Source organism: Passer domesticus, unplaced genomic scaffold (assembly GCF_036417665.1).
Source record: "Passer domesticus isolate bPasDom1 unplaced genomic scaffold, bPasDom1.hap1 HAP1_SCAFFOLD_184, whole genome shotgun sequence".
Classification (NCBI taxonomy): domain Eukaryota; kingdom Metazoa; phylum Chordata; class Aves; order Passeriformes; family Passeridae; genus Passer; species Passer domesticus.
Window position 1 is genome coordinate 18,833 of NW_026989966.1, and position 21,176 is coordinate 40,008.

Consider the following 21,176-nt stretch of genomic DNA (forward strand, 5'->3'; position numbering starts at 1 on the left):
GACTGAACACTTTGCCTCCCAATGCATCAGCTTTAATTCTAGTGAAAGGTAGGCCTTAATTACAGTCCAATTGGAGCAAATCAACAAAGCAGTCTAGCCATTGTGAGAGTGGCAAGAGGAATTTGCTTGTGAACAGATGACTATGTCCCACTCAGTAATGAACAAAATTTGTCTTGACTTGGAAGAAAGTAGACAAGGAGCAATGCAGTATTTGGGGTTTATCCAGGGATAAACGGGGCAAGAAGCTATAACAACTTAACCCGTTTTACAGAACACAAGTACTGATACGGCCAATAATGAACCCACATGAAGGGATCTTCAGGACATTCCTTTATTTCTCTAACCAGGAATGGGCAGCAAAATGCTGGCATTTATCAGTTGGATGCTGGTGCTGAAGTACTTTTCTTGTGGCTTGAGTGTCTCATGGCAACAGCCTGAGATTTTAATAGCAGAAAGAAGGGATTTCCTGCTAATTTTCCTCTGAGAACTGTCACCTGTACAATCTTTTCCAGCCTCATGTAGTCTGACCTGTAACTGCTCCAAAGCCTGGTTAATTTTTTTAATGCTTTTGAAATTTTTGGTCCCATTTGCAGAGAACAGGAGGGTGCTGGCTATTTTTTTTCAGGTGCAGTGTATTTTTACTGGGGGCGGGACTGGCTTTAGTTTTACCTTCCCAGCATCAGCTGCACTGATGCTGGGAAGTTACTCTCTCTTATTCCAGTTACTCTCCAGGCTGGTACGTGCAACCCCAGTGGCAGCAGTGGTAGATTGAACTGTGCCTGGGCTGGGTTGGGAGGGGAATAATCCTACTGCATCCATGATTTTCCCTCCTGGGCACCTGCAGCAGGCAGAGCTGTGCCCTCCCACTGAGGCTGCCTCAGCCAGGAATGCTTGCAAAATCCCCGTGCTCCTTTTGCACAGTTCTGTTTTCTCCCTGGCAGAAGCAGGGCTGGTATCTCCAGACCAGGGGACATGGTGACGCTGGGTGTTGCCATGGAACGTGGTGACGCTGGGTGTTGCCATGGGACAGGTGAGTCCTTGAAAGCACACACTTGTCCCACTGAGCTTGGGGCCCCTATTTGGAGATCAGCTGCAGATGACTGGAAAAAAGAATGTGGCATCTCCCAGTTCAAACAAACAAACCAGAAAACTTTATTTTGAGGGATGAGGGGGCCAAACAACAGGGGTGGGTGCTCGTCTGGTCCTGCCCTGGTTTTCAGGCCGACTGTAGGGCTTTTTATCTCGCAGCTGCCGCCGCAAGACGTGCCTCACACGAATTGGCCCGGATTGGGAGCGGGGCAAGATCCAGGAGGGTATGTATGGGGCTGTTTGTTTCCTGGATGACTGAGATTCCTGGGACAGCCTCAATGCCACCTGGCTGGTGGTACCAGCACTCTGGGCTGGACCATCCTCCAACCTGCGGCGCTTTGCCAGTGGGCTCTTGGGTGCCTGAGGATCCGTGTCTCCCCGTGGGTGGCCTCGCTTCAGGCCCTGCTTCGGCAGGGCAAGCTGCTGCTGGTGACCAGCCCCACGGCCTGGGACCACCCTGACACCTCCTGAGGGGCTGGACCATCCTCCAACCTGCGGCGCTTTGCCAGTGGGCTCTTGGGTGCCTGAGGCTCCGTGTCTCCCCGTGGGTGGCCTCGCTTCAGGCCCTGCTTTCGGCAGGGCAAGCTGCTGCTGGTGACCAGCCCCACGGCCTGGGACCACCCTGACACCTCCTGAGGGGCTGGACCATCCTCCAACCTGCGGCGCTTTGCCAGTGGGCTCTTGGGTGCCTGAGGCTCCGTGTCTCCCCGTGGGTGGCCTCGCTTCAGGCCCTGCTTTCGGCAGGGCAAGCTGCTGCTGCTGCTGGTGACCAGCCCCACGGCCTGGGACTGCCCTGACACCGCCTGAGGGGAGGTGCTGGGGCTGCTGGTCTCAGCACGCAGCAGTGGCACGCGGTTGAGCCGGATGCGTTTTCCTTTCTGGCTGCCCGAGTCTTGTGCTTGCTGTCTCCATGAACGTCTCCAAGGCGACGAGCCTGGTCCGGCCTGGCATGTCCGGAGAGGCAGCTGCCGCTCTCTGCGTCTGCCTCTGCCCGGTGACACGGTGTGCGTTGGGGAGAGAGAGAGAGGGCAGGGGGAGTCAGCACCTTGTAGAGCTCAGGAAATGTCCCTGCAGCATTGTCCCCAAGGCCCTGCTGGCTGGCTAAAGGGCAGGGGAAGTGCCGGTGCCCACAGCCCAGCCTGGCTCCTCTGGCCCATGAGAGGAGGGCCTCTACTCCGGGGTGATTCTGTGGATCTCCTGTTTCCCCTTTCTGCTGCTCTTGGCCGCTCCCCCTCTGCCATCTGTGGGGAGGGAGACTTGGCTCTCACCTCGCTCCTTGCCAGGGGGACGCTTCTTAGCAGCGTTCTGCTGCACCATTGTGGGTACGGAGGAATGTCTGGACGGTCTGTGCCACAGCACTGCCGGCCTTTCTCCTCCTGACAAAGCCTTCCAATCCTTCCTTGAGTGAAGAGAGATGCCTCAGAGACACCAAAACTCGCTCAGCAGCCTTGGGCAAGCTCCCTCTCGGGATCCTGTCCTCAGCTCTGAGTGCAATGTTGATGTACAGCAACGGTTATACCTCAGGCCTCCCTGGAGATGTGCCCGTGACCTCACAATCGGTGAGTTCTGCGTGCCCCACTCCCCTCACTTGGGGACGGTGTCCTTGTGGGTGCTGTTAAATAAAAATTAAAACTGGCCAAGGGTCAGAATGTATTTCTGAATTTCTGTTTTTCTGCTTGAACTTGGACTAAACAATGCTACTTTTTTGCCCCCACAATTTCCCACAAAGTGAAGGTGGAGAAATTACTAATTTTTACCAAGATTTGGAAGTGGCTGTAGTAACAGAGATCATATAAAAAGCTAGAGACACAGAAAGCTAGTATATAAAATCAGCTGAATAGCAAGAGGGAATTGGCATACATCTAGTCTCTTCTCAGGGCTCTTTCTGAATGCTGACTTTGAACGTCACTTGCTTTGTCATAATTCATGGGTAAAGAAAAAGAATATCTGTTTGAAATTGGAAAAGGACAGAACTTGTTCTTTGGTTTTTTTTTTGTTTTGTGGTTTTTTTTTTGTTTTTTAATGTGGGCCACCAAAAGACACTAGAAAATAAAATTCTTGAACTATTGCCAGCTGAAGCAAAGTTCTGAATCAGTTAAATAAATACCCTGTAACCTATTTGCAGAAGTTCCTCTAGCATCCAAGCTGTGTAGTAATCTCCTCAGATTCTCATGTAGATTTCACAAAAATTGTATTGACAACGTTCTGTTGCCAGGATTTTTAGTGAAAAAGCCTCTGCTAGGATTTTTCCTGTCCTGAGGAGCTGAGGGCCCCAGGAAAGAAATGTAAACCATAACTGTCTGCTGCTGTGGAGTGCCACAGGTGAATCTTCCATTGGTCCATGTGGATTGTTTTCAATCAGTAACCAATCACAGCCACCTGTGCCAAGGCTGTGCGCAGTCACAGGATTTTTGTTATTCATTCCTATTCTATTCTTGTCTTTGTAGCCTTCTGATCTTTCTCTCTGTTCTTTTAGTATAGTTGTAATGTAGCATTTTAGTATAATATATATCATAATAAATCAGCCTTCTGATCAACATGGAGTCAAGCCTCGTGTCCTCGCACCAGGGGCCCAAGTCAAAGCAACAATTGGTGACCCCTGGACGTGTGAAACTGATGGTCACCCCAAGAGTGACCATGGAATCTAGCCTGGAGCTGAAGAAACGAGACCCTGAAGATGGGCAGAGTTCACAGCCAAGGCGAACAGGAGAACCTGTTGGACTTTCCTGGAGATTGTGTCCAGAGACCGCAGAGCAGCAGAGCTGCACAGCTGGATCCACAAGGACACTGTCTAGAGGTACTGTTATTTTTTCCCTTTCTGAAGATCCTGCCATTCGCAAAAGGTGGGAGGAAAGTTGGGAAAATGTACCTTCGGAAGCTCAGGTTCCGTTTACTGCGTCAGAGGAGAAAGTTATTAAATTCTGGTGCAGATGGGGACGCGAGGACAGAATTACTCATCATACGTGGGAGAGAGAGTGTTATGAGTTTTTCAGATGGGCAAAATTTCATAGATTTTTTTACAAATGTCGTTTACTCCCTTGATTTAGATTTTTGGGAGGTCTTGAACACTGCTTTTCATTGGGCAGAAGGCCAGGGTGTTGGGTACCCAGAGGTGTTTCTAGTGCACATGCACATTTATTTTGTTATTTTCGCAAAATGGCACAATGCGAGGGACATCATGGCTCGGGCGCGCAGTCGTTTTCTGTCCCCGCCAGCTTCGGCACGAGAGAAGCCTCTCAAAGAAGACGAACCGCGAGTTTGCATTCCCCCCGCACTGCCCACAGCTGAGCAAAAGTTTTTCTCCGCTCCCTTGGAGCAAACAGATCTACCTTCCCCCGCCGCTCCTTCTCTTGGGGGGGATGGGGAGCCGAGCCCGCCGCTTTCCGGGCCGGCCCCGCCCACTTCACCGCGGAATTCTCCGCTTCCCCCACGCCGGGAGGGAGCGGATCCGGCTCCGCCTCAGCCAGCCCCGCGGGAGGCGCCGGACCCCGCGGCTCCGCCTCAGCCAGCCCCGCGGGAGGCGCCGGACCCCGCGGCTCCGCCTCAGCCGGCTCCGCCCGCGGCCCCGCAGCCGCCCGGGCCAGCTCCGCCGGCTCTGATGACTGCGCCTGTGCCGCGGCACCCGGAACCGCCTCCCGCCGATCCGCCCGTGTTGCCAGGCAGCGCGATTAACAACAGTGATTCCCCGGCTGTGCTGCTGTTCCCGGGAGCTGCAGGAGCTGCCTCCGTGTCTTCTTTCTCTGCATCCCAGCCGGCAACGGAATTCGCAACGGTGCAGGCGGCGCCTGCGCGGGCTGACCCCGCTCCGAGCCCGCCGCCCCCGCCTGTCCCGCCGCTCCCTGCCGATCCAATTGCAGTGCAAGAGCTTGCTGAGAATAGTGCTGAGCCCACGAGACCGCCTCAAAAGTCGACACTAGCGCCCGTGCTGCCTGCACCACCCACCCCAGTTGTCCCGCAGGTTTCCGAAACTCCATCATTCACATCAAACCCTGCGAAAAGCCTGTCCTTCCGTAAAAAAAGCATAACCCTCCAGCTGACTGCAGGAGCCGTTCGGCTGGCTGTGTTCAAAATCAATATAGTTTTTAAATCACTTCGCGTATAGTCGAGAGCTTCTCCCTAGAAGTTAAAGTGCCTGCCTTCCCCCGAGCGCCCCAGCGGCGTGGGGGAGTTGGCTCCTGTAACATCTACCTCTAGTTCCCAACCCAGTAGAGATAAAAGTAGTGCCAAAAAGCAAAAAGCAGAAAAAATAACATTTACCTTACAAAAACAAGAGACACAGAGCAAAGCAAGCACTGCTCGCTTGCTCTGGAGACAAGAAACCCTCAAATCTAAAATAACAATTCCTGAGAAAACTTCTCTTCTCCAGCGTCCAGTGTGCACCAGTGCTTCTAAAAAAAAAACATTTTGTCATTTCTACTCTCAAAACACTAGCAGCATAGTCCTACCAAGTTCTGAGCGTACAGAGCCCGCCTCACAAGCTAGTTCTAAGCCGTTTAACTCATTTCCCTGGGCCGGGGCCATCGCCCCATCCAGTGCTGAGTTCAAAAACTTTGCCTTCCCCACAAGAACCTAGGCCACCATTCTGTGAGCCAAGTCTGAGTTCTCTGGTCCGCCCACCAGGACCAGAGCCACCCAAGGGTCCTAGAGACACTCTGCTGCTGCTGCTACTCTTCTTCTAATGAAAAAAAAAATAATAATAAAGAAAAGTGGAAAGAGCTAGCAGCTCAAAAGCATTGAAAAGCCAAAAATTAGCCTCAGCCCAAGCGGTTCAATGAAGGGCTGTGGCCAGGGCATTCCAGAAATTTTCTCTGAATTGTTTCATGACTGTCAATGAATTGTTTGCTAATTCTTGTTTTCTTTAGCAGTTCTTTGTTTCAGAATTCTGCAAGCCTGTTTCAGGACCAAAGGGGACTTCCAGAGATGTCAAAAAAGAACATCTTCAGTCCATGGACTCTGTCCTGAAATTCAGCTGCTTGGACTTGAAACAATGAACTTTCCTTGCATGAGTTTTTGCATTTTCTTATATTTTAGGATTGTTTTAGTGATATGATATAATTAGATGTTTGATAAGTGAAGAATTTCCCTGAATGTTCTACAGGTGAAGAATTTCCCTGACCATTCCACATCAGCAAATGATTGAGATTTTGATTGGCAACAGATGAACCTCAAGAGGTGTTGTTCTCTCTTCTACAAAGCCCTAGTAGAAGAAATTACAAACATTTCTTTTTCCATTTAATTTAATAATTTAAAAGGGTGAGATGTTGCCATGATAATTTAGGGAAAAAGCCTCTGCTGGGACTTTTCCTGTCCTGAGGAGCTGAGAGCCTCAGGAAAGAAATGTAAACAATGGCTATCTGCTGCTGTGGAATGCCATGGGTGCATCTTCCATTAGTTCGTGTAGATTGTTTTCAATCAGTGACCAATCACAGCCACCTGTGCCAAGGCTGTGAGCAGTCACAGGTTTTTGTTATTGATTCCTATTCTATTCTTGTCTTGGTAGCCTTCTGATCCCTTTCTCTCTGTCCTTTTAGTATAGTTGTAATGTAGTATTTTAGTATAATATATAACATAATAAATCAGCCTTCTGATGAAAATGGAGTCAAGCCTCGTGTCCTCGTCCAAAGGGTCGCAGTTTAAACAAGAGAGCCTCACACTGGTTTTGCTTTCAAACTAGGACACAAATCCATCTCTTTATTTGAACACAGGAATGGGCCATTGCCTACCCTGCAAGCGGGAGTTGGAGGGGCGGGGAGGGTGGGGTGGGGTGTCACCATTTGTGGTAATCGGTGGAAGAAATGCAGCACTCAATATGAGTGATCAGCAAATCTCAAAACTTTATTGATAGGCACATACATTTATATTGGTGTTAATGAGGCTAATACATATTGCAAAAAGCGAGCTCATTATTGGTTAGTTACTTATCAGCTAACTACGCCTACCTTATCATTCTTGAGGCTACTATGCTGCAGCTGTTTACATATTTTCTTCATGTTTCTAACTAACGATCCTCTCCCCCATCCTGATGTTGCACCAAGGGCACAGTGCCCTTGCCAGGTTTAGACACTGACTGCTGACTCCTATCCTCGTCTCCTTCTTGCTTAATTAACGGTATTATGTCAGTGTGACCTTTGTTAGCTAGCCAGCTGTTCACAAAATCCTCCACACTTCCCCTGTTTTTCTGTTGCACAAGCATAGTCTGATTAGATGCAGCAAATATCATTCTTTGAACCATGTTCTGTAAGCACATGCAAAAACAAGGCAAAACTAACACTACTAACTGTCGTGGTTTGGCCGGAAATGTGTTTCTAGAAAAGTCTAAGTCGGGCCAATCAGTGGCCAAATTCAAAACTGGCATGTGATATAGCCACTAAGGGTCTGGATACGCCTCTGAGAACACACAGGGGTTAAAAGCAGGAGATTCCCAGAGAACTTCCTCTTTGGGAATCCGGCGTTGGTGAGTAAGGTCCGACCTCTCCCCTGCCCAGCTGCGTCTGGGTGGGGGAGGGGGAGGCCATGACAGGGAGGAGGCCGGGAGCCCCAGAAGGTGCAGAGGTGGAGGAGAACATGCAGGGGTGGAAGAGACTTAAGATGTCTGGGCAGCCCCCCCGGAGAGAGGGACAGAAATTGTGCTGGCATTTCAGCCAGCCAGAAGCGGGGGATGCGTCGAGAGAAGTACCTGGCAGTTGTGAGAGTTCTTGAGCAGGCAAAAGTAAAATTTTAACCCCTTTTTAGACTAATAGAAACCTCACAAATACTGAATCCTCCTGAATCAGGATGAGGTGAGAGAGAGAAATGAGAGATGAAATAGGCAAGCGTGAAAAAAGCTGGAAGAGGAGAGAAGAGTCCTGAGTGGAAGAGATAATAGAGTGGCCTTGGGCTGGACTCTTTCTTGTATAGCCATGGACAAACCCGTGTTTTTCCCCTGTGACCCAGAGACTGTATTTTAGGGGGAGGCAACACCAGGGACTCAAGAGTGAAGCAGCGGTGTGAACAGAAACAGCTGAGGAGGGTGTGAGATGCCCTCTGTCTCCACGGAGAGGAAGATCTCTGCTCATGAGACCCCTCGGCCCCAGGGGGTGAAATTTGGGGGGGACTGGTGTCCCGAAGCTGAGACTGTTCACAAGGCCCCTCGGCCCCAGGGGGTGAAATTTGGGGGGGACTGGTGTCCCAAAGTTGAGAGACTGCTGCTTCTGGAAGTGAGTGAAGCATCTTTAGGCAGGGAGCCCTAAAAGCAGTCCTGGCCTGTGTCCAGTGGTGAGAGCACTGGACATGGGGGGGGGGAGAAGTCACGAGGGCCAATGTTCTCTGTGCGGGGCCATGGATGATGCGGAAGCACAGGAAGTTTTAATTGTGCATCTGGGGGAGGCCCATGAGGCAAGGGGGGACTCCTCTCTCCTGGATGAATTTGAGGGTTAATAATTTGAGGAGTGGTGAGTGTGTGGAGAAAAGGAGGGGGAGGAGGAAAGTATCTGGAAGGTTTTTATTTTTTAGCTTGGTATGTGTTCCTTTTTAGATTTGTAATAAATAAAGTGTTGCTTTATTTCCCTCCATCCCCGAATGGGAGCCTACTTTGTTCTGTTCCCGGGTCACATCTCACAGCAACCCTTTTAGAAATATACCCTTCATGGAAGCCCTAGCATTGTGCTAGGGTCAAACCATGACACTAACAAAGCCATAATGCCTACTATAATAATGACTCTAACAATAGAGCGCAACCATGATCCCAAGCCTAATGATTTGAGTCACTCATCAATGCCAGAGTCCGATTCTACCTGTAAGTTTCCAGTTAACCTTCGCAGCTCAGAGAGCTGGGAGTGAATGGACTGGGAATGATCAGAGAGGTTCATGCAACACATGCCCTCAAAATCTTCACAACCATGGCCCTGTGCCAGTAAAAGGAAATCAATTGCAGCTCTATTCTGAAGCGTTGCATGGCGAATAGAATCAACATCAAGCAAAAGGCTAGAAAGTGCTAAAGAGGTGGCATTAGTTTGTTTAGCCAGCCAGCATCCTAGCTTGTTTAAAATGGCATGGGCACCTGCTGCCGATACCCCTGGAGCTAAAAAGGATGCTGCCACTATGGCCCCTGGGGACCAAAATTTTACATCATCTTTGCAGTCAGCAGTAAACGCATGGGCCATTCTTTTAATTCTGTGATAGCAGCGGCTCATATTAAGGATCATTGACGTATTGGGTGTGAGTAGAGACAAGCGACCAATTGTACATGGCCCCCCGCTCAGCATCGATGGGACACCGGGCCACGCACGATCCCCACATATTAAAAAGTAACCTGCTGGTAATTGAATAGGGTCGTTTGATGAGATCGACACCCTCTTTGTGGTATAATTGCACCAGGTTGTTGCATTACGGTAAATGGCCATGCTGGAGGTTACAATAGTAGAATAGTTTTTGGCCGGCAGCTGACTTTTATGCTTAAACCTAAGGCATGCATCTGCCATCACTGAGCCTAACAGTTCCAACTCTTGGGGTTCCTGCGGTGCTATAGGAAAATGAGAAATCCATTGGTCCCAGTTATCTACACTGACCCTGGCGTCATTGGTTTTGCAGGTGGGTATTTTTGATGGGCATGGCCAGGGATCTGCCGGTAGCCCAACCAAACAGGTTGTAAATGGATTACCGGGAGAAGATAACGACAAGCAAATAGCCTCCTGGTTAGTTAAATTTGCCATGGTGATCCAAATATTAGTCTTGGGCTGAGGTGGGGCCCATGCTTGGTGGGTTCCCACTCCTTTGGCAATGTCTGGGCTGTCTATTAAGAGGGCAAATACGAGTAAAACAGCAACATAAGTCTGCCACATCACCCTGATCTTCCCGGACGCTGTTTTGAACCATCCAGACATTTAGGGAATTAACAGGATGCCCACAAACCGTTAAGAATGTCTCTTCCTTCCTCTCCCCTTTTTCTTTCTTGAGCCACCCAGACTTAATCTTTTTAGAGCCCTTAAACAATCGTCCCACGCTTGGTTAGGATCTTGATCCCTCAGAATCGGACCTACTACATCTAGCTGGGAGAGGGGAATGCCCCGACCACACTTAGACTGTAAGATACACGACTGAGATTGCCCTAAAGTGTGTTTGGCAAAGTGCTGGGTTTCCCACCAAACCATGCGAGAATTTTCTGTTCTGGGGACTCATACAACTGTAACCCTTGGCGGCCAGGTAATCCTGTAAAGGTCTGAAGTTCTGCTTGCCAGGAGTCCCGCTGCCAATAAAATGCACAGCTTCTGCACCACAGTTCAGGTAACTGTGACTGATGCACCCACTTAGTTTGCTGACACCCCCCACAAAAGAACAATATCCATGCAGCACACTGAGTATTTTGACACTTAATACAAGTTAATCTCTTAGGCCCTCTATAATAAAATGTATGGAGCGCCGGAATCAGGCTTAGTATACTGTCCAGAGATTGACACCAATCAATCGCTTGGTCAATGGCAAAGCTACAGTGTCCTTTCAGCTTGAGAACTATCAGTCAAATGGTGATCAGCAGCTTCGCCTCCACTCGCCGACCGTCCTCTTCGCTCAGTTGTCTGGGGTCTGGTTCCATCTAACACGGCTGCTGGGGTCCATTTAGCAGCTACCCACAAGGATCCTGTAGGGGTAGAAACACAAAGATACCCGCGGCCCCAGTATAATACCTTAGCAGGACCTTGCCATTGTCCTGTCTTGGGATCTCTGTATTTTACCCATACATCCTGCTTCACACTATCTTTCTCTGTTACATAATGACGAATTACAGCAGGAACTTTGCTTTCCCCAAAAACACACAGGTGATTTAAGACAAATAGACACTTTAGCAACCTTTCTTGCGGCTCTCTAATATCTTTGTATTTACCTAGATATTTTTTCAAAGTACCATTAGCTCTCTCTACAATCGCTTGTCCTGTCGGAGAATTAGGGATGCCTGTCACGTGTTCAATCCCCCACATTTGCATGAACTGTTTTATTCTTTTGCTGCAGTAGGCAGGCCCATTGTCTGTCTTAATATGTCGTGGCACTCCCATTACAGCAAAGCAGCTACTGAGATGCCTCTCCACGTGCCCTGCTTTCTCACCAGTTTGTGCTGTGGCCCATATAAAATGACTGTAGGTGTCTATAGTAACATGCACATACTTTATCCTTCCAAACTCAGCAACACGTGTGACATCCATTTGCCAGGTCTCATTTGTATTCAGCCCTCTGGGGTTAACTCCTAGACCTAACCCGCAGCCCCCGTTATGATGACTACATGTGGGACAGGCTTTGACTATTGCCCGTGCCTCTTCTAGAGATATTTGAAATTCCCTATGGAGGCCTTTTGCATTTTGGTGAAACATGGAGTGTGCCTCTCTGGCCAAAGTCTGCCTGGGAATTGGAGTCACATGTGTGATTGAGACTAGCTTATCTGCTCATGCATTACCCTCTTCCAGACCAATATCCCACTTATGACTTCTGATATGAATGACAGAAAAAGGATACTTCCTCAGTTTAATTGCCCTCTGTAACTGTATAAACAGCTCATGTAACCTCCTGTTCTGAACTTCTTTTATAGAGTCATCTTCTATTCGCTCGCATACTCCAGCGACATATAAAGAATCTGTCACTATATTGAGGGGCCCAGAAAAATGCATCATGGCCCAAACAACAGCCAATAACTCCATCGTTTGTAAAGTATCCAACTCGGAGGCCTGGAGAATCTGATGGTGCCATTGTCTCTTTTCCTGCCAGGTCACTGCAGCAATTCTGGATTTTCTTCCTGCATCCGTGTAGGCTGTTACAGCATCCGACAGGGGTTTCTGTGACCTTTTTGGGCATTGAATCCAACCCCGTTGCCCTATCCAATTCAACGGTATATTGGGGATATCATCAGTGGCAATCACACTTCCAGCTCCCAACAGTGCCTCTTGTAATTCCACACTGTTTAACAGGTACCAGGTCAATGTATCTTTCTTCATTGGTACCCGTATCTGATCAGGCTCCTTTCCCATGATCTGTAGTGTCCGTTCACAACCCTTTTTGAGCAACTCAGCCAAAATTTCAATTTTTTGAAGAAGGGTTTTATGCTGTTGAAGTGGAGGAGATATCCATTCCAAAGCCCACGCCTCCCCCGTTTTTCTGTTTTGCTGAGTAAGTGCACCTAGTAAGTATTTAGTTCCACACCAAACTGTCAGCTGTATATGGAGGTAAAGGTCTCGTCTCCGGACACTGCCTTGTGTCACACAGTCCAGTATCTGTTGTAATGTCCTAACCTGCTCAGAGGTTATATGAACAGGCTGTGCCGGATCAGTTCCTTTTAGTAAGGGTCGAAGTTTATCTAATAGCTCATTCGGGATGCCCACAATAGGACGCAGCCATTGTAAATCACCCAGTAACCTTTGGGCATCATTCAATGTACGTATTTCAACGTTTAATTGCAGTTTCTGGGGGGTAACAACCTGACCAGTAAGTGTCCATCCTAGATACTTCCAGGGTGCAGATAGTTGAATTTTTTCAGGAGCTACAACCAACCCATGTAGTTTCAGAGCATCATGTATTTTTTGAATTTGTTGACCTGTAAAAGGTTGCTGCTGAGCAAATAGAATATCGTCCATATAATGATAAATGATAGTTTCGGACCAGGCTTGCCGTAAGGGTTGTAAAGCATTGTCAACATACAATTGACATAAGGTAGCGCTGTTTCTCATACCCTGTGGAAGATTAACCCATTCAAACCTCTTATCTGGCTCTTCCCTATTTAATGCCGGTAAAGTAAAAGCAAACCTTCGGGTATCTCTAGGGTGAAGAGCAATAGTAAAGAAGCAGTCCTTAAGATCTACAATTAACAATGGCCAGTCCTTTGGCAACATTGCTGGGTTAGGTAAGCCTGGTTGTAAGGCTCCCATAGGTTCCATTTGTTCATTTACAGCCCGTAAATCATGTAGCAAGCGATACTTTCCTGATTTCTTTTTAATGACAAAAATAGGTGTATTCCATGGGCTGGTCGACAACTTCAAATGACCTTGCTTATATTGTTCTTGTACTAGCATATGTGCTTGCTCCAGACTTTCCCTTTTTAGTGGCCATTGCTTAACCCATACTGGGACATCCGTGGTCCAGGTCAGCGGGATCGGGAAAGTCCACGCAATGGCCACTAGCCCAAAGGGTGCTCATTTGTCAACACTATTCCCAGTTGAGCCAGAATGTCCCGACCAATGAGGCACTGCACTGTAGGGGGTAAGGGTACAATTGAAAAAACATTCCGTAAAGTTTTTCCATCAATAGTTACAGACAACATGGGTGACTTTCTAGCAAGTGTCAGGCCCCCAACCCCGGTAACTGTCATTGTGGTTGGCTGTAATGGCCAGTTGTGAGGCCAGTAATCTGGACTAATAATGCTGGAGTCCGCACCAGTATCTAATAAACCTTCCAAGGTTTGTCTCCCCCCCAGATGCTCTATTGTTACAGTGCGCTTAGGCCGATCATTCAAATTCATTGTTAATAAAGTAAGTCCTCCAGTGGAACCAAAGCCTCGTTCTCCCCTCGACTGTAATTGACAAGGGGGCAATGTTTTAGCAATCTGCTCCAATGGAACCAATTGGGCTATCCTCTGCCCTTTCTCGATTTGTATCGGTGGAAAAGGAGTATGTACCATGACGTAGATTTCTCCCGTATAATCAGCATCTATTACTCCAGGTAAAACAAATAATCCCATCATGGTGGCCGACGATCGTCCCAGAAGCAAAGCTCCCATAGGTTGTCCATTAATGATGCTTGGTCCCTTTATTCCAGTCGGCACCTTTTCCGGTTGGGTGGTCATCAGTGTTATCGCTACTGAGGCTGCCACGTCCAGCCCGAGGCTCCTGGCAGTGGCTGGCTGGAGTGCAGCTGGGCCGAGGTGTTGGCAGCGGCTACTTGTGTCTGGGCGCGGCGGCTGTTGAACGCGCTCGTCTTTATGTTTCCCGAGCGGTATCGGCAAGCTCCAGTGCTGTGGGTATCCGAGCGACAACTCTGGCACCAGACGCCAGCTGTCTGACAGTCTCGTCGCGTATGTCCCATGCCTCCGCACCGGTAACATTTAAATCGGCCAGTAGATGGAGCCCGTGGCTTATTTATAGCCGCCGCTTGTAGGGGTGCAAGAGCAGCTAATACCTGACTCTGCGAAGCTGCCGCTTGTTTTTGCAATCCTACACCTAACTCCTTAATAGCTTCTACTAACATCACCTGATTCCCTATGGGCATATTTGCCAATCGTTCTAACGCTTCCTCTATAGACCAATTAGCTCCTAAGGTATTTAATACGTTCCTTGTAGCCTGGTTACTATTCTGGAGTGCACATTGTTTCAGTAAAGCACCTGTCATAAAGTCAGGGACTCCTGCCCGTTCGATAGCAGCGGCTGCCTTATCTATAAAAGATCCAAATGATTCATCTCTTCCTTGCTTTATTCCCATATAAGAGGGGACCCCGCCTGGCTCTTTTATCCTGTCTATGGCCATTCGTACTAAGCGCATAGCCTCCCGACATTTTTCAGGACCAATTAATGCCTGCTGCTCTGTACGAAGAAAAGGTCCTGAACCCATTAGCTCATCCAGGGTTATTCCGTGTAACGGGTCGCCTTGCTGCCGTTGTGTCGCTACACATTCCTGGCAAAGTGCCTGCCAGTGTGCATTAAACAAGAGCTGCTGATGCTGAGTGAAGATAAGCTTCGCTACTCCTCTGCAATCAGCCGGCAGTAATACCTGAGTCCCCCAGATGTAATCAAGTATCTGTTTTGTGGGCTCACCGGTCACCCCAAACTGACTAACTGTGGACCGTAATTGTGACAGCAGCTTCCAGTCCAGTGCTGTAATTGTGGCTTCATATCTGTTCCCCTGCACAGGCGAAAATACCACCGGACAAGCAACCTCCACCGCTGCAGCTATAGCTCCACTATCCCCCGAATCCATGATCTCTTTTGCTACCGCCGCCCATGCCTCCCTTCGCTCCCTTGCGACGGCCCCCGCTAGGTCACTTTTTGCCCCAGGGATCGGCTCATTACAAGGAGGAGGAAACGGAGGGTCTGGCCATGGCACAGGTGGTGCGGACGGTGCTGTTACAGCACCCGCGGGGGGTGAGCTGCTGCTTGAAGGAGGAGCCGATGTTGGTGGCAAAACGACTGTAGATGTGGTAGGGGGTAACGGACAGTCGTAGCAGTCCCCATGACTCTTATTCTTATCATATGCTACGCTAGCTTGCTGCGCAGCTTTCTTTTCTACCTGATGTTGTAATAACTCATTGTGCACGACTCGCCATAGCTTTCCTAACTTCCTTGCAGTTTTATCCTCATCTATAGCTGCCTCCCACAACTTGTCCCCGAGCTTACGCCACTCTGTTAATTCATGCACTGTATGAGGATTTTGAAAAACTCCTTGTGCATACCCATAGGCTAACAACTGTGGGAGCTCTTTCTGCAAATCTATGCCCTTAACCTGACGCTTTTTTAAAAAGCAAGTAAATAAATCATATGCTGCTTGCCTTTCCATTTCCATTTTTGAGAAGGTCAGCGCTGTTGCAGCCCTTCAAGGTTTCGGCAGCACGTATCGGCCGGGCTCTTCTATAAGGTCACCCAGGGCGCGGCACTTTTCGCTTTTTCAGCAGTGCTTATTCGCCGTCCTTGCTGCTGTAGGACCCGAACTCGTTCACCGATCCACCGTGGTTGCCATTACCGATATCACGTCCGGGGTCACCATTTGTGGTAATCGGCAGAAGAAATGCAGCACTCAATATGAGTGATCAGCAAATCTCAAAACTTTATTGATAGGCACATACATTTATATTGGTGTTAATGAGGCTAATACATATTGCAAAAAGCGAGCTCATTATTGGTTAGTTACTTATCAGCTAACTACGCCTACCTTATCATTCTTGAGGCTACTATGCTGCAGCTGTTTACATATTTTCTTCATGTTTCTAACTAACGATCCTCTCCCCCATCCTGATGTTGCACCAAGGGCACAGTGCCCTTGCCAGGTTTGGACACTGACTGCTGACTCCTATCCTCGTCTCCTTCTTGCTTAATTAACGGTATTATGTCAGTGTGACCTTTGTTAGCTAGCCAGCTGTTCACAAAATCCTCCACAACCTTCAGTGTTGCCTAGAGGGCAAGGCCAGGGGGCTCAGGGGCAGAGGAAGGGATGTGTTGGTCTCAGGAGGTGCGGGAAGGTGCTGGGCTGGTCCTGGGGTCCCTAGCGGAACTCAGGTTGGCTGGGATGGGACAGACGGAGAGAAAAAAAGGAATAAAGGAAGCTTGGGGAGGCCCATGGGGAGAGCAGGTGGCAGTGGGATCTACGGGGCAATAAGAGGTTTCCTTGTCGACGGTTGTTCTGGGGTCCTCTTCACAGAACACTTGAGAGGGCTGTCCGGGCCGTTCCTGCTGCTGGAGGAGCTGCTCACGCTGTCTGGTGTGAGGTGCAGCCACCGTCTTTCAACTCCTGTCCCGAGGTGCTGCTGTGCAGAGAGGAGGTGGCTGAGGCCCCAGCTGCCAGTGGCACACAGGGAGCCTCGTGCACAGCAGGGCCCAGAGCTGGCAAGGCTCCCCAGCACGGCTGGAGCTGCTGGCACAGCTGGGCCCAGCTGGACAGCTGCCCCTCAAGGCCCTGGCCAGCAGGGCACGGCTCTGGGCAGGGTCCCTGGCCAGGAGCGGGCCCCAGAGCACCTCTGCATTTAACGGGCAATCTCGGCCCTGCTCTTTCTCCTCCCCACCTCCCTCTGCCTCTGCCCCGTGCCCCTGGGGCTGCTCTTGGCCAGGCAGCCTCAGTGGGAGCCAGCCCTGGCTGCAGCCCCAGCGGGGCCCCCAGGACAAGGCCCAGCAATTGAGAGGCCAATGGAAGCACTGGGCAGCAGAAGAACCCTCAGCAGAGTTATTTGGACAACCATGGACTGGCCACAGCACCAATGCAGCCTCAGTGGGAATGCTTACTGTCTACATTAGACTTTCAAAATAAACTCTTTCAGGGAAAGATGGCCACTCACCATTTCTTCTTCCAGTTACACCAGATTCTGACACAGAACAATATGAGAATAAGGTCCAACAGAAGCAGGGCTGCCATTAACCCTGCCCAGCAGCCTGTTCCCATATAGAAGACACTTCCGAGGCCTTCCTGGGCATGGGGAAGACGTGTTGTGGTGCTGGCTGCATCTGTGGGAGCAATGGGGAGTGTGAGCCCGTGCTGTGCTGCACTGCTGAGCTGGCAGCACGCTGGATACGGGCAGGACGTTCTCTGTTTCCCCCAGAGCTGGGGCCTGCAGGCACCTTGCCGGCCCTTGGCACAGGCTGTGCCAGCCAACAAAGCCCAGCAGGCCGGGAGGAGAGCCCGGGGGCAGCGCAGCTGCTTGGGCAGTGGCTGCTGCCAGGGACACGGGCCAAAGCCATCCCTGAGCAGCCACTGCCAGCCCTGGCCCTCCCTGCCCCGTGACAGCTCCCCCAGCCCCAGGGGACAGGCTCAGGCCCTGTCAGGACCCAGCGCAGCCCCTGCCCAGTCGGGAGCCAGGGCTGGCTCTGGCCCTGGGCTGGCGGCAGGGCTCCCACTCGGGGCTGCTCCTATGCCTTGGGCCTCTGGGCACTCAGGGCCAGCTCCGCAGCAGCTGCAGCGCCAGGGACGTTGCTGCACCAGTCCCGTTTCCCCGGGGCTCTGAACCAGCTCCAGAGGCCTGGAAGCCGAGGCGCCTCCAGCTTTGGCTGCTGCCGGGCCGGGCAAGGGCAGGCCCTGGGGGAAGAGCTGCTGCCACACAGCCCCGGCCAGGGCTGAGCCCGGCACAGCAATTACCTGCTGTGCCTGTGCCCATGTCTGGCATCGCCTTCCTTCCTGCAGCAGGGGCTACCCATGGGGAAATGCTTCCTCCAGGATGTGCCTCCTTCTGCACAGATGTTTGGCCCATCACTTCAGACAGGAAAAAGGACAGTTGGATTAGATGGAAGACTTCCTGATTTGGGTGCCGGCATCTTCAGGATTCATGCGTGTTAAACATGGGGATAGGTTTCAGAAAATGTCTTGGCTTTCATGGCAGGATCAGGGCTCTCCTGTTTCCAAAGAGCTGCCATGCCTGAGCCGCAGGAGTGGTGAGGGGATCGCGCAGGGCGAGGGCACACACCTGCATGGTTCTGTGCTGGCACCTGCAGCAATGCCCCCCTGGCCCAGCTTTGGGCTCTGAGCTGGCAGCTCTCCCAGGGGAAAGAACTTGACCTACCCTCAGCATCTCCCAGAGCCTCAGTCCTGGACGTGGCTTGGGAAGCTGCACCACCTTCACCAGCAGGTTCAGCTGCAAAGAAAGGCAGGACAGAAGAGCTCCTGTGGCACTGTAGGAGATCCTCAGGCTGCCCACAAATCTCAGCCCCGGGGCACAGCCCTGGGCCCGGCCCCTTCCCTCTCTGCTCTTCTCTGTGGCTGCACAGAGCACATGGAAGGACACACTGGCATTGCACAGGAGGAAGATGGACAGCTAAATGCTCCTTCCTCCCACTAACAGTGATCCTGTGGGAGCCCTCAGGGCTCCAGAAGGGAGCAGATCAAATTTTCCATATTCCATCAACCTTCAGATGATCTTAAGTGAAAGAGTAAATGTATGAGCTCTTGACACCTGGTCACTGTGTATTCTCTCAGGAAAGGTACATTGAGCACTTGCCTCCAGGATTTCCTATGAGTCTCAAGCCATAATCCAGCAGCTTTCCCAGATAATCCATGTCTTGATCCCAACCTAGAAGTTTGCAAAGATCAGAACCATTTCCATGATGTGCTGGGATCCCCTTCTGCCTCAGGGAACTGGGCACTGCATATAGGTCAGGTAAGGCCATGGGAGCCAGATGTGAATGGACAAGGCCAAAACTGCTCAGGGGCCTGGGGAGCTCTGGGCAGGCTCATGGTCAATCCCCATCCTCTTTGCAGGCCCTGTACAACATCCCTGGAGAGGTGCCTGGAGCAGCCCAGGGCCCGTGGGGGTTCTCTCAGTCGCACAAGGAAAATGCTCCTTGAATCCCTGGGGAGAACTGCAGCAGGCAGTGCTGCAAGTATCCCTCGCAAACTCCCTCCTGCCTGTCCTCCCAACCACCCTTCCTCCATCTGCCCACGGAACAGCTCCCACAGCCCAAGGGGACCCAGCCAGGCCCTCTCAGGACACGCTGGAGCCTTGCTCTGCCCCTCTGTCCTTTCCCCACCATGGGCACCCCGTGCAGTCACTGCCAGGTTTCAGGACATGTCTCCCATGGAGGGACCCCAGCAGGACTGCTCAGGACCCGAGTGCCCTGAGCCTGCTCGGGATAATTCCCCTGGGTTGTGCCCTCACTTCCAGGCAGCAGAGAGAGCAGCTCAAGCCTCAGCAGGGCTCAGGCCCAGAGGCACAGCAATTACCTCCTGTGACTGTGCCTGGCATCGCCTCCAGTCCTACAGCAGAGTCTGGCACAGAACCACTGCTTCCTCCGGTAAACGCCGCCTTCTGCCCAGCCTCTCCATCCACTTCTGGAGAAAGGAAGAGGGACGGCTGGATCAGGTGGGGCTGTTCCCCATTGGGGAGGTGGCGCCTTCAGCAGCCAGTACTTGTGAAAGTCATGGTTAAGGATCAGGAATCCACACAATTTTCTGGGTAGGCCAGGGTCCACTTTCATGATAACACCCGCCCTTAGTGATCATCCTGGAGACTATGAAATTTCAGGGGATCTCAGGCTCGTGGTGCAGTTTGGGCTCCCTGGCAGCTGATGCCAAATGCCTTCCTGCAGAGGCTGGGCAGAAGCTGCAGCCAGGCCAGGCTGGAAAACAGCCCTGCAGGGCGTGAAAGCAGCAGCGGGGCAGCGAGGCTGCCATGGATCCCTTCCCGCTGTGCCGGGCATGGCGTGTCCAGATGTGCAGCCAAAGCCCCAGGCTGCTGAGTCCCAGGGGAAGCATGAGGGAAATGCACCCACCTTGTCCTCCTCCCTGCAGCAATTCTTTCAGCATTTGCCTCATGTTTTCGGATGGATCATGGGGTTTCTGGTGTCCAGTAGCTTTGTTCTTTCCCCTCGGAGGACCTTAGAGCAACAGAGTTCCATTTCCCAGGAACGGATCCCACAAAAGCAGGGCTCAGCCTGTGGGGTCAGCAGGGACACACTACTCACCCCTGCCATGGGAGCTGGGCTTTTGTGTAGGATTCAGCAAAGCAGCTGGACAAGTCCTCCCTGCAGACACACCTGGAACACAAGAGCCACAGAAGCTTCTGTCACCTGATTCCTGCCAGGTTCACAACAATTATTCCTTGGTGGCACACTGAGAACATACCTGACGGTGGCTCAGATAGGACCAACACTTTATGCAGCCAAGCTAATGGAGAAGCCTTCCCAGACACCTCATCTAGAAGGGAGCAGAGATCAGACCCATTTCCATGGTGTGCTGGAGTCCCCTTCTGCCTCAGGGAACTGGGCACTGCAATGGGGTCGGGTAAGTTTGTGGGAGTCGGATGTGAATGGATAAAGCCAAAGCTGCACAGCAGCCTGGGGAGCTCTGGGCTGGCTCCTGGTCACACTCCAGACTCTTTTCAGGCCCTGTGAAACATCCTTGGATGTAGGAATGTAGGAGAGTGCCCCCTAATTACAGAGTGGCAAAGCTAACCTTTATCCCCCAAAAAAGGAATGAAGCCCAGAAGTTTCTCCCAACGATCAGGTGACAAGCCACCTCAAAGGACCCCAGAGGCTTCAGTAAAAACTCTGGGTCACCTAACTGGATAGAAGCCAAAAAGTCCCGCCTGACCCATCAGGTAGAAAAGGGGAGGACAAAAGAACCAAAGGGCTTTTGTGAAGGTGTTTCTACCAGTGGCAGATTGCTGTACCTGCATCGGATTTTTCTGTTTGTTATTTTGCCTTTTATTAAACCTTTTTGTTTCTAACACTGCAGCAGAAGCCATCCTGCTCATTATTTGCCTCCAAAGGTAATAGCTGAGCTATCCTTGGGTGTGCTGGGTTCCCTTTTGAAGGTTTATAACACCCGGCCTGAGAAAAAAGAACCCAGCACGTGGCGCCCGGACAGTATTTCTCCTATTGAGGAAGATGGTCTAGGGATTTTTTGATTACCTCCATCAAAATAGGACATTTTTACTTGATATTTGCGTG

At 50.9% G+C, this 21,176-nt stretch overlaps 1 protein-coding gene and 3 long non-coding RNA genes across 4 annotated transcripts in view; all 4 read right to left on the minus strand.

Annotated features, from left to right (window-relative positions):
* Window positions 1–18,371, minus strand: part of LOC135292032 (uncharacterized) — a 37,135-nt gene extending 18,764 nt beyond the window's left edge. Inside the window, exon 1 of the mRNA XM_064406278.1 lies at window positions 18,293–18,371. The gene's annotated coding sequence lies outside the window, so the exon portion shown is untranslated. The remainder of the gene's footprint in view (window positions 1–18,292) is intronic.
* LOC135292030 (uncharacterized) lies at window positions 1,956–4,629 on the minus strand. The gene is made up of 3 exons (XR_010354607.1): window positions 2,609–4,629; window positions 2,358–2,488; window positions 1,956–2,076 (listed from the first exon to the last, which is right to left on the minus strand). It is a non-coding gene; the product is annotated as an uncharacterized LOC135292030 (long non-coding RNA).
* Window positions 15,180–18,267, minus strand: LOC135292034 (uncharacterized). Its single transcript, XR_010354609.1, has 3 exons — window positions 17,872–18,267; window positions 17,078–17,243; window positions 15,180–16,552 (listed from the first exon to the last, which is right to left on the minus strand). It is a non-coding gene; the product is annotated as an uncharacterized LOC135292034 (long non-coding RNA).
* A 320-nt stretch (window positions 18,372–18,691) lies between the features above and the next one.
* On the minus strand, window positions 18,692–20,920 carry LOC135292033 (uncharacterized). Its single transcript, XR_010354608.1, has 4 exons — window positions 20,190–20,920; window positions 19,998–20,102; window positions 19,450–19,557; window positions 18,692–18,799 (listed from the first exon to the last, which is right to left on the minus strand). It is a non-coding gene; the product is annotated as an uncharacterized LOC135292033 (long non-coding RNA).
* Window positions 20,921–21,176: the final 256 nt, after the last annotated feature.